The sequence below is a fragment of the Marmota monax genome, unplaced genomic scaffold (genome assembly GCF_021218885.2).
Source record: "Marmota monax isolate L192 unplaced genomic scaffold, Marmota_monax_Labrador192_F-V1.1 WCK01_AAM20220418_F8-fsc00092, whole genome shotgun sequence".
Taxonomy (NCBI): Eukaryota; Metazoa; Chordata; class Mammalia; order Rodentia; family Sciuridae; genus Marmota; species Marmota monax.
The window spans coordinates 2254896-2267760 of record NW_026692583.1 but is presented as its reverse complement, the minus strand read 5'-3'; positions in this window follow the sequence as shown (position 1 = coordinate 2267760).

The following is a 12865-nucleotide window of genomic DNA, read 5'->3' as shown; positions in this document are numbered from 1 at the left end:
AACTTGGTCTTCTCCAAATTATGCCCCCAGCTCCTTTTAAGATTGCACATACCGTATGGAACTGGGCTCAAATCAATGAGAAGAACAAAACAGACACCTGTTGCTTAGCTCAGTGGAAACCAGGGTCCTCCAGCCCACAGGAATCTGCAGCCCATCGCCTTTCTCTGCATGGTACTGGTTCTCAAGGCCCAAGGTCCTGCTTTGTGTCATGAAGACTCTTCCCTGGGGGAGTCCTGAGGATCTCATCAAACACAAGCCTCTGCATCAGCCCACTGCGTCTCAAGTCAGGGATTCACATTTGCACCACTGTCCTGTGAAACAAGCCAGCAGGTCCCTACAGGCTGGCTCCCTTATCCGCCACCTGTGCAGGCAGGTGGAGGAAGAAGGTGTGGAAGAAGAGAGTGCAAATTAGAGATGACAAAAACCTCCGCACCTGAACACAGGGACACTCTGCTGCTCAACTTCCCAGTATTTACTGTCTAAGGCATTGGATCAACAATTAGCAGAAAGACCCGTGTCTTGGGGCCATTGCCATGACAAGGAGCCTTTTCAGTGCTGGGCCAGTTTGGGCTGCGCTGATGGTGACCTATACTCTAATCCCAATGGTCCTTGGACACGAGTCCCCAGGCAAAATCCTTCATGGCAGGGGTTTGTCACCTACCCTGTGAATGCAGGCTTCCTTGGGACCACTGTCTTTCTGGACACCCCTCCAGGATGCTCTGCCCACCCACCAGTTGCCAAGCTCAAACCCAGAGGCCTGAGACCCCTCTTCTCCCTCCCTCATCCCCCCTGATGCCAAGAGCTTCTCAAGTTCCTCCAAATCCATCCTCTCTCCCCATCCCACTGCCAGCGGCACCCGAGTTCCAGCTGCCCTGGGAGCTCCAGCCCATCATCTCAGCCCCTCACGCTGAGGGCTCTGGGGCAGAGTCTAAGCTTGTTGCTCTTCTGCTGGGTCCTTCAGGGCTTCCCAGGGGCAGCCTCAGGCTCTAACATAAGCCCTGTCCCATCCCGCCAAGCCCGGCCCTGATGCTGTGCCTCCAGTGCACATGTGTGGGCCCGATGTCAGGCCCCAGCACCCTGAGTCCCCAGGACACTGTTTGTGATTATTCAGTTTATCTTCCCTTTATGACAAGGGCCCAGGGCCTGGTACCCAGCAGAGAACTAGCACATGGCGGGGGCCAGGTAACTATGGAATGAACTCAGTCCCAGAGCTGCCTCACGCCCTCAGAAAGGTGGAGGGGGGCAGGGAGGTGGAAGCCAGCAGGTACAGACGTCAAGCTAAAGAAGGCATTGAGTCCTAAGATGATATGTCAATTCCAAATTTCAATAATTTGGGTTGTAGATGTAACAATAATCTCCAAATGGCATTAAAAGCATTCCATGTTTTATTTATTTCTTTATTTGGTACTGGGGATTGAACCCAGGGCTATTTTACCACTGAGCTACAGTGAAGACTGAGCCCAGTCATTTTAATTCTTATTTTGAGACCTCAAACTTGCGATCCTCCTGCCTCAGCCTCCTGATCTGCTAGGATTCACAGCACGCACCATTGTGCCCTGAGAAAGCTTCATTCATCTTCATGTAGCCTTGGTTCTGTGGACCTCAGTTTTACTTCTTATTTTTGGTAGCTCTTTTTATATATTAGGATTTTACTTTAAGCCTATATAGTATGATTTTTTATGTTTTTAGTTCTGAAAATCTCCAGTACACCCAGAAGTAGAGAACGCTATGGTGAATCATCATCACTTTAACAACAGTCCACTGTGGGACAGTTTTGTTCCATTTATACCTCAGCCCTACCTCCATTTTTTCAAAGCAAATCCTAGGCACAGTATGGATTTCACCCATCAATAGCAAATGTGCTTTTTTATACCACTTCCAGAATTGTACAGATTCCTGCAGGGTCCGTCATTAAAAAGTTCCCAAAGGCTTTGTGAGAAGCTATAGAAGTCACCCTCAGTGAGAAACCTGGGGAATGGGGTGTAGTAATTGATCAGATTTTCTGTTTTGCTGAATCATTAGCTAGAAAACCCTACTGTTTAGTGAGGGGAAAAGCTTTCTAAGATAAGAGTCTACTTTCCTGCCTAAGTGGGCATGGTACAGCCAACAGCCTAATCTCTTGATCTAGTCTGACTGAGCTGAGCTCCTGGGGGAAGGGACCCAAGGGCTGCCTGGTTCTGTGACTGTTGTGTGGTGGGAGTGGCCCGAGCGAACCCCACCCTCATCCCAGACTGGTACCAGCTCCTCCCGAGGCCGTCCCTCCCGAGGCCGGTCCTCCTTGTCCAGCTTTTCCTCTTTCCGCTCTTGTCCTTTGATCAAGACTGGCTAAGTTTGAGCGAGGTCAGGGAATTGATGGTATTGAATCTGAGCAGTGAGCCTTGTGAGACCCCAGAGGAGCCAGAAGGGGGCGCCTGGGGACAGCCCTGTGGTAGATGGCACCTGGGCCAGGAGCCTTCTGGCAAGCAAAGGAGCCCAGCAGAGGAGGCACTGGGGAGGCCGAGCCCCGCAGGGAAGGGCAGACTTCAAAGGAAGAGCCGGTTACCAGCCTCGCATGCTGCCTCTTACGTTTTCCTAGATCCTGTCCCTTTACCTCCCTGGGGGCCTTTCCTTGTTCCTTATCTGTCCTGTCACAATTTCCTTTTTTCCATTGACTCATTCATCTCAAATCTCCCTTAAGTCTCTCTCCCACCCAAACTTAATGTGAAGTGGGCTCCACCCTCTCTGCGACCTTTAGCCTCCCCTGCCAAAACCCTCTTCATCCCCAAATGCTCTGCATCCCATGGCAGCACCCGGCTGCTCAAGCCAAGCCCCCCACCCGGCCTGGAATGCTCCTCCCCTTCCCACACTCACCCCATTGGTGGGTCTCCCCGTTGCTCCCTCAAAAGGGCACAGTCCACCTCTCCTGCCGTCCCAACGGCCTCTTACCTGGACACCTTCGTGTCCTCCATGCCTCGCTTCCTGGGCTCATCCATCAATTCACCACCCATGAGGCCGGAATGGTCATTCTTATGACCCTTGGGATGGTGGCCTTCTGCTCAAGCCTCCCAGGGCTCCCAGTGCCCTCAGCCCAAGATCCTCATTCACCAGGGGGCCTGGGTGCGGGATCCCGCTCCAGCCTATTGCAGATTAGAATGGTGCCCGCCTGCGACTTTGGGGATGGGATGCGCCAGGGCGATCTGCGCACTGTGGGTAGCAGGTCTTGTCACTTCTCATTTCTTGAAACTACGCCTGACGAATTTCATCTTCCATGTTTCTCCTTCTTGTTAAAGCCACCCTTCGGGCCACCATCCTTGGTGACACATGGAGGCGTTCCTGAGTTCCCTCAGCAGCCTGCCCTCCGCTTCTCATCTGTCAAAGAGTGTCACCAACAGTGGTCCCATCTCATTCTGTGGATGTGACTGGCACTGGCCAGGGTCATCTCCTAACAGACTCCCCGGCTCTGATCCACCAGGGTCAGGGAGCTGCTTGCGGACACCCATCCCTTCCGACCCCACCCTCTCCCGCCCGCCCCAGCAGGAGCACTCCAATGCTGCTCTTCCAGGGGAAGGCCCAGGCCCTTGCCCAGCGCTTGGGACAATACCAGCTTCATCTCCTGTCACCTCTGGGCTCCATATTCCAGCATGGCATGCTGGCCACATGCCACATGTCTTTCTTACCTCTGCCACCCGTCCCTTCCCCACCCTGAAGTCCTGGTGCTTTCTCCTGCTCCCCGTGGTCTGCCCTGGCCCGGCCCACCCAACCTTGGACTTTGAACTACTACCGGAAGTACACCATTTCTGTCACCCATGTCACATGCCATCTTCTGCCTGGTGATGTAATTCAGTGCCACCTTCACATCACCATCTTGCCTTATGGACAAGGACATCTCATTTTATCAGCCATCTCGCCTAGCACGCAGCTTTTGCACCCTGAGTACTTAGTAAGGTCATGATTTAAATCACATCTACCACTCCCTGCAGGGATGATGAAGCAGGTGCTATTATTACCCCCACTTTAGAGATAAGGAAATTGAGGCTGAGAGAGTTACATAACTGCCCAGCGTCACTACCGCTGATCTGAGCTGTAGTCCTGGGGCGTCTGACCAGAGCCCAGCCCCACCCCACCCCCACCCCCCCACCCCCGGCAGCAGCAGACAGTGGGGCATCCCATTGCCATTGTCCCATACTTATATTTAAAAGACCCTAGGAGCAGGCGTGATTTCCTCACTTCACACACAAGAACCAAGCCTCACCACTCATCCTCAGAACACTCAGCCAACCAGGAGCAGAAGGGAACTTCCTCAGCCTGATAAAGGGCTTCCAGGAAAAACCCACAACGGACACGGTGCTGAACAGCAAAAGACAGAAACTTTCCCCCAAGATCAGGAGCAAGACACTGATGTCTGTTCCTATCTCTTGTCAACATTGCTGAAGGGTCTACCCAGAGCCCTTAGGCAAGACGAAATAGCAGACGATTGGTTTAGGAAGCCAGAAATAAAGCCAGTACTCTCATCTAAGTCCTAACCAGGGCTGACCTTGCTTAGTTGCTTAGGTCAGATGAGAGCGGGTGCATTCAGGGTGGAATGGCCGCAGACAACTCTATGAATGTGTAGATGACCTGATTCTCTATATAGGAACCGTAAAAAGATGCATGCACACAAATGCCCCTATGAGAGCCAGTGAGTTCAGCAGAGTTGCAGGAAACAAGACCAATATACAAAAGGCAGCTATACTTCTGAACACTATCAATAAACAACCCAAAAATAAAATTAAGAAAAGAGTTCCATGTACAATACCATCAAAGAGAATAAGATCCTTAAGAATAAACTTAACCAAGGAAGTGCAAGACTGTTACCCTGAATACTATACAACATCACTGAGGAATATTAGTTATCCATAAAAAGGAATAAACTAATGATACATTCTACAATGTGGATGAACTTCAAAAGCATGCTAAGTGCCAGGCGTGGTGGTGCACACTTGTAATCCCAGTGGCTCAGAGGCTAAGACAGGAGGATTGCAAGTTCAAAGCCAACCTCAGCAATGGTGAGGTGCTAAGCAACTCAGTGAGACCCTATCTCTAAATAAAATACAAAATAGGGCTGGGGATGGGGCTCAGTAGTCGAGTGCCCCTGAGTTCAATCCCTGGTATCCAAAAAAAAAAAAAAAAAAAAAGGCATGCTAAATGAAAAAAGCCAGAGGCAAACAGTCATATACGACTCCATTCAAATGAGATTTCCAGAGTAGAGCTAGCCACAGTGAGAGCGCAGACTGGTAGTTGCCAGGAGGAGGGTGGGGGTAAGTGAGCTTTGCCATCTTAATTGTTACAAGGTCTTTTGGGGATGATGCAGTGTTTTAGAATTTACTATTAGTAGTGGTTACACAACATGATGAACCCACTAAATACCACTGAATCGTACAGTTTATGATGGATAATTTTGTGTCATATCAATTTTGCTTCAGTAAAAAATATTGAGAGAAACTAAAGAAAGTCTAAATAAATGGAAGGACATCCCATGTTCATGGTTGGAAAGACTTAATCTTGTTGTAAGATTGATGTACTCCCCCAATTCAGAGATTCAATGCGGTCCCCATCAAAATTAAAAAAAAAAAAATTTGGTACTAGGGATTGAACTCAGGGGCACTTGACCACTGAGCCACAACCCCAGCCCTGATTTGTATTTTACTTAGAGACAGGGTCTCACGGAGTTGCTTAGCACCTTTCTGTTTGCTGAGGCTGGATTTGAACTTGTGATCCTCCTGTCTCAGCCTCCTGAGTTGCTGGGATTACAGGTGTGCACCACCACACCTGGAAAAAATTCCAATTTTTTGTTGGCCTTTTTTTGCAGAAATGGACAAGATGGTCCTAAAATACATATGGTGATGAAAAGGACCCAGAACAATCAAAACAATCTCAAAATCACCCTTCCCAATTTTTTATTTCCACAATGGCGAGGAGCACTTTCCAATTTTAAAACTTACTACAAATCTACAGTCACCACCCACCCCCCAAGTATTATTCTGGAAATAGGATAGATTTGTTGACCAAGAGGCCAGAACTGAGAGTCCAGAAGCAAATCTGTCCTCTGCCAACACAGCCCAGACCACGGGAAAATCATAGCCTTCATTACTTTGGAACTCAGAGAAAATGCACTGATCTTCCTGATTTGGGACTGGGCAATGGTTTTTTAGATAGGACATCAAAAACATAAGCAACCAAAGGAAAAATAGGCAAATTCATCTGTTTATTTGCTGCACACATTTTTATGGTGGCTATAATTAAAAAACAAAAACATCTAGGCATGGTGGTACACACCTGTAATATCCAGAAAGCTGAGGCAGGAGGATCGAAAGTTCAAGGCCAGCCTCAGCAACTTAGCAAGACCCTGTCTCAAAACAAAAAATAAAAAGGGTGGGGATGTAGCTCAATGGTAGAGTCCTCTGGGTTCAATCCCCAGTACTACAAATAAAGAAATAAGCCAGGTGTGGTGGCACACACCTGTAATCCCAGCGGCTCGGGAGGTTGAGACAGGAGGATCATAAGTTCAAAGCCAGCCTCAGCAACAGAGGAGTGTTAAGCAACTCAGTGAGACCCTGTCTCTAAGTAAAATATAAAATAGGGCTGGGATGTGGCTCAGTGATCGAGTTTCTCTGAGTTCAACCCCCAATACCAAAAAGAAAGAAAGAAACTAGGTGAGGCTGGGGCTCAGTGGTAGCGCACTTGCCTGGCATGTGTGAGGCACTGGGTTCGGTTCTCAGCACCACGTATAAATAAATAAAATAAAGATCTATCAACAACTAAAAAAGTATTAAAAAAAAAAACAAAGAAAGAAAGGAACTAAGTGTTGTCAAGAATCTCAAGCTATTGAACACTTGTGGCCAGTGGGAACAAAAGGGTGCAGCCTCTCTGGAAAATAACTAAGTTGTTCATTTAGAAGTCAAAGACAGAATTGCCATATGACTGAGCAACTGCAGTCCGAGGTACATGCCCCAGAGAAGTGGAAGCAGGGAGCTTCCCACCTTTAATCCCAGTGACTCAGGAGGCTGAGAAAGGAGGATCCCAAGTTCAAGGCCAACCTGGGCAACTTAGTGAGACCCTGTCTCAAAATAAAATAAAAAGGGTTGGAGATGAAGCTCAGCACCCCTGGGTTCAATCCCCAGTGCCAAAACAAAATGAAACCAGGGACTCCACCAAGTCGTGTGTAAATATGTCACGGCAGCTTCATTCCTAACAGCCAGATGCAGGAATGATCCAAATGTCCTTGTACTGACAAATGGATAAATCAAATTAATTTATCTGTGCTGTGGAATGTTATTCAGCCATGAAAAGGAATCAAGTCATTTGCCCAGCATATGCAAGGTCCTCGGGTCCATCTCCAGCACTACAAAAAAAAAAAAGGAAAAAGAAAAGAATCAAGTTCTGACCCATGCCACCACGTGGACGGACCTGGAAAACAGTGTGCTAAGGTGTGGGGGAGAGGAAGTCCAGAGGGTCACTTAGAGTACAGTATTTACCTTCAGTGTAAAACTGGAGTGTAGGAAAAGCGACAGGAGGGATGTCAGAGAGGAAAGTTGGGAGCAGTTAACACCAGAGAGTCACAGCCCCTGACAGTCAGGAGGTGGGGGAGGGGCAGCCTGGCAACAGACAGACCTGAGATGCTGGCTGTCCAGGGAGATCAGAAGAACCCAGCCCTAGACAGTAAAACTCAGGCCCTGGGGACACTCCCGCCCCACAGTCCTCAGCCAGTGAGGAACCCAGAGGGGATAGAATGCTGATCGCAAAGGCTCTGGGTGTGTCACTTACCCAGACACCTGGGCCGGCAGGAAAAGCCTTGCTGGCTCTGTACCTTGGGTCTCAGTCCATTCTTTGGGTTTGGAGAGGTGAGTGTGTTTCTCACATCAGGAAAGAATCCAGGCACCAAGGCCAGACCTGGGGGGTTCTCTGCTGTGGATGTACAGAACAGGAGACTAGGCAGATGAAACAGGGAAATGGCTGCTCACAGGGCGAGAAAGTGTTCTGGAATTAGCTGGTGTTGACTCTGTTCATACACACACACACACACACACACACACACACACACACACACATTGGTACCAGGGATTGAACACAGGGGTACTGGAGCCACTCCCCAGCCCTTGTTCATATTTTATTTAGAGACAGCATCCTGCTAAGTTTCTTAGGCCCTCACTAAATTGCTGAAGCTGGCTTTGAACTGGAGATCCTCCTGCCTCAGCCTCCTGAGCAGCTGGGACTACAGATGTGCTTCATCTTGCCTGGCCCCAGATTGTATTCTTCACAGAGATGAGGTAATTTGTCTAAAGTTACAGCACAGTTAGTAAGTAGAGAACCAGAAACTGAAACCCAAGAAGATCCGCTCTTAGCACTAAGAGAGAAAATATGTCTGGGGCCGCCAAGCAAGTAAATCAATTAAGTTAGGATATTTGTCTTTTCTTTTTCTTTCTTTTCTTTCCTATACTAGGGACTGAACCCAGGGCCTTTCACTCTGAGCTACATCCCAGCCTTTTTTTATTCTTTATTTTGAGATAGGGTCTTGCCAAGTTGCCCGGGTTGCTGTGGAACTTGCCATCCCTCCTGCCTCAGCCTCCTGAGTCACCAGGGTTACAGGTGTGCGCAATGGCACCCTGTGTAAATTGGAGTTTTGGGGAGCCTCATGATTGTCATTTTTTTCCTTGTCATTACAAAGAATTGTCATTTGGATAGTCCCTTAAAGACTTAAAGATCTGGGAAAAGTGATAGTGCCTTTGTGTACTGAGAAACTGGTTGTGCAAGGAAGAGTGTCCCCTAAGGGGCTACTTTTTGTGCCATTCAAGCCTTGGATCTGGAGAGCAGGGCACAATGGACCCTCGGCTAATCTTAGATCAGTGAGAAGAAACGCAGGGTCCACCCCACTGCTCTGGTGGCAAGCCAAAGCGTTTGACCTCTGCTGATCCTTGCAGAACTCTCCAACTCTCCATTTTTCATCTTCTTTTCTCCAACTGCTATTTCATTATTATCATTATTTAGTTGTCGATGGACACAATACCTTTATTTTATTTATTAATCTTTGTAAATGGTGCTGAGGATGGATCTGGGCCTCCCAAGTGCTAGGCAAGTGCTCTACCATGGAGCCCCAGCCCCAACCCCTACTTCTTAAAATTTGAAATCATGTTTATTTTACTAACTTCTAAAATGATATATACTAATTATAAGAAATTTCAGGAAATATAAAAATATAAAGAAAACTATTCCCCTCCCCAAAGGTCCTATTTTTCAATTTTGCTTTCTGTGCATCTGTGAGATAAATATGTTCACTCAGACAGACGGACGAATACACGACACGTGCTTTTTAACTCCGTGGGGGTGATCCTTAAGTAAACTTTTCTGGATGGCGTTAGACTCCATCCCTCTACTTGGGGCATTTTACTGTGCCATTTGATAATTCTTTGAGAAAATGGCCTTGGTGGGCCACCTCATGCCATTGTGGAGACAGGAGAGTATGTCTCCACGTGGCCTTGGTTTTAGTCACTTGGGTTGCATGGTGGTCGTGGAAGGAAGGGTGCCTCTCAGGCCCCATTTTGGGAAGTACAGCTGACAGAGGTCCCATCAGCTTCCCCCAGCCAGTGACCTGTGGCAGGCACCTCAGGGGGCTCATTCCTGGGAGACAGGGCTCCTCGGATGGGTGACTTTGGCTTGGCTTGAGGATTCTCCCAGGGCCCTGCTCAACCCTCCTAGGATGGCCCAGGCCGAGGCGCAGTGGCTGATCCTCTCTCCATCAACAAGGACACAGCTCCCTGCCCTCCCTCTGGTCCTCACTGGTTTCACTGCTAGCAAATCTCTGGCATGATGACCTGGACAAGCAGGTCACATCACTTTTTTGGGTAGGCTCGGATGCGACTCTTAACGCTACGCTACGGTGGCGGACCTGTGGTGTCTGCCTGTCGTCCAGGCCCCATGGCCTGCTTGGGAAGATGCTCCTGGGGGGCTGAACCCTCCGTGAGAGGATGCTGTCTCCGGAAGTGGCTGAGCGGGGCTTTCTCACCAGCCTCATCTCCAGCCTGATCACTTGCAAGGCCTCAGCTGTCGTCACCGTCACCGGCAGAAGGCTGCCCCTGCTGTCTTCCTGGGCACTTGTGGGGCTGAGCAGTTTCACATTTACTGGCTATTTGATTTCTGGGTTTTACATTTAAGCTTTTCTTTCTCTTCTCTCCTCTTCCCTCCCCTTCCCTTCTCCTCTCTCCTTATCTGATGGCCTCTTCTATTTCCTTTCTACTTTTACTCTCATCTCTTAATTCTCCAGAATAAGAAAATGACATTGTTTAAAAATCCCCTTCTTGCTGAGCCTGGTGGTGCCCACCTGTATTCCCAGGTGCCTGGGAGGCTGAGGCAGGAGGATGGCTTGAGCCCAGGTGTTCGAGGTCAGCCTGGGCAACCTAGCAGGACAAATGTCAAAACAAAACAAAAACACAACTTTTCCCTACCTTTATTTATTTATTTATTTATTTTTGGTACTGGGGATAGAATCCAGGAGCGCTCAACCACTAAGCCACATCCCCAGCCCTTTTTTTAAAATATATTTTATTTAGAGACAGGGTCTCACTAAGTTGCTTAGGGCCTCACTAAATTGCTGAGGCTGCCCTTGAACTTGTGATCCTCCTGCCTCAGCCTCCCAAACAGCTGGGATTACAGGCGTGCGCCCCTGTACCTGGCAGGATTCCCTATAGTTATATTACCTCTTCTTCTATGTTTCCTTTATAATTTGACATGCATGAGCTTTTAGTCAACCTTAGAGAATTCCTCCTGAGCTAAATAAATAAATCAGATGATTACATTACTTTTTCTTTTCTGTGATCCCTGGTAGGTTATTTTCCTTTTCTCTGTGGTTTATTGGCACTGAATTTTTTAACAATTTTTAATTTTTTGACGCTAGGGTTTGAACCCAGGGGTGCTAAATCACTGAGCTGCATCCCCTGCCCTTTTTATCCTTTGAGACAGGGTCTCACAAAATTGCTGAGGCTGGCCTCAAACTTACCATCCTCTTGCCTCACCTTTCTGAGTTGCTGGGATTACAGGTGTGCGCCACTACACCTGGTGGCCCTGGACTTTTAAAAGTCATTCTTTTGGGGCTGGGGATGTGGTTCAAGCCGTAGCGCGCTTGCCTGGCATGCGCGGGGCGTTGGGTTCGATCCTCAGCACCACATAAAAATAAAATAAAGATGTTGTGTCCACCAAAAACTAAAAAGTAAATATTAAAAAATTCTTTCTCTCTCTCTTTTAAAAAAAAAAAGTTATTCTTTTTTTTTTTTTTTTTTTTTTTTTTTTTTTTTTTTTGGTGCTGGGGATTGAACCCAGGGCCTTGTGCATGAAAGGTAAGCACTCTACCAACTGAGCTATGTCCCCAGCCCAAAAAAGTTATTCTTTTGGATGGTTTTGGAAGTTGTCCTGTGAGATATAATGTTAAATTTGTCAACAAATATTAAGATCTGCTTGTGTTTTTTTCTTCTTTCTAGATTTGAGCAGATAATTATTACCCCCCCAAAAAATTCTAGTTATTTGAGTTTGCACTTGCTGGGTTTGTCACACGGACCAGATGGGGTTGGCTCTGTCCCATGTTGCTGCTTTGCAAACAGGAATTGGATGTTTTCCCCCTTGCATGGAACCGTGGGAGATGGTCTTGATCTAGAGGCAAATTTCTACTGTAATCTCCTCCCCTGTAAATCTTTCTTGTTTCTGAGAATCTGTGGGCAGAGTGAGCATCACGGCAGATGTCACCACAGTAGTTGACCACCTCAGGGGCCCAAGAAGCAGCACGCACATCCTGAGACCTGTTGCACGGTGGGCGAACCTGGCGAAGGTGATGCTAAGTGAAAAGAACCATGTGCAAAGATCACGTGGCCTGTGATTTCATTGATGCTAAAGTCCAGAACAGGCGGCACGGGGAGCCGGTGGTTGGTAGTGGCTGGGCGAAGGGGCCGGGTTCTTCCGGGCTGATGCAGATGTTCCGGAATGGTGATGGTTGACTGCAAGTATACAGTCATTTGTCACTTAAGGACACCGCCACCCACTGAGAAGCGTGTCGCCAGGTGACCACTAGTCCTTGTGTTGTACCGACATAAACCAAGAGGGTGCAGGTCGGGTGCTTGGCTAGGCTGGAGTGGGTGGGTGACGGGGTGCTGCTGGACTGAAAGGAGTGCTGGGGTGCAGGCGCTTTTTTTCTTTAATAAGTGGAAGGAGTGCACCCTGAAATAATGAGGAAAGTGTAAGATAATGCTATAGTTTGGACTTGGACTGTCCCCCAGGCTCATGGGTTAGAGGTACTTGCTCCCACCTGTGATGCTATTGGGAAGGCATCAAGGTCATCTGGGGTGTGACCATAAGGGGATTATTGGGACCTCAGCTTCTTCCTCTTCCTCTCTTTGCTTCTCAGCTGCCATGAGGGGGATGGGTCTCCTCCAACACAGGCCCCAGAGCAATGGGGCCCAGTGACCCTGGACACTGAAACCTCCAGAACCATGAACCAAAATAAGCCTTTCCTCTTTTTAAGTTGATTTTCTCAGGTGTTTTGTCACAGCAGCAAAAAGCTGATGAACACATACATTAAGCACATAAGCCAGTAACATAGCCATGTATTATCCATTTCAAGTATTATATACTAAACCTACTTGTATGTACTGTACCTTTTGCGGGGGTGGGTGCTGGGGCCAGAACCCAAGGCCTCGTTCTTGGGTTTTAGGCAAATTCTCCACCACCAAGCTGCTCCCAGCTCTATGGAGCTGTGCTGCATGCTGTTGTATGACTGGCAGTGCAATTTGTTTGCCCCAGCGTCATCTCGTACAGGTGAGTCAGGTGCTGCACCACGACATTAGGATGGCTACACTGACACTCATCA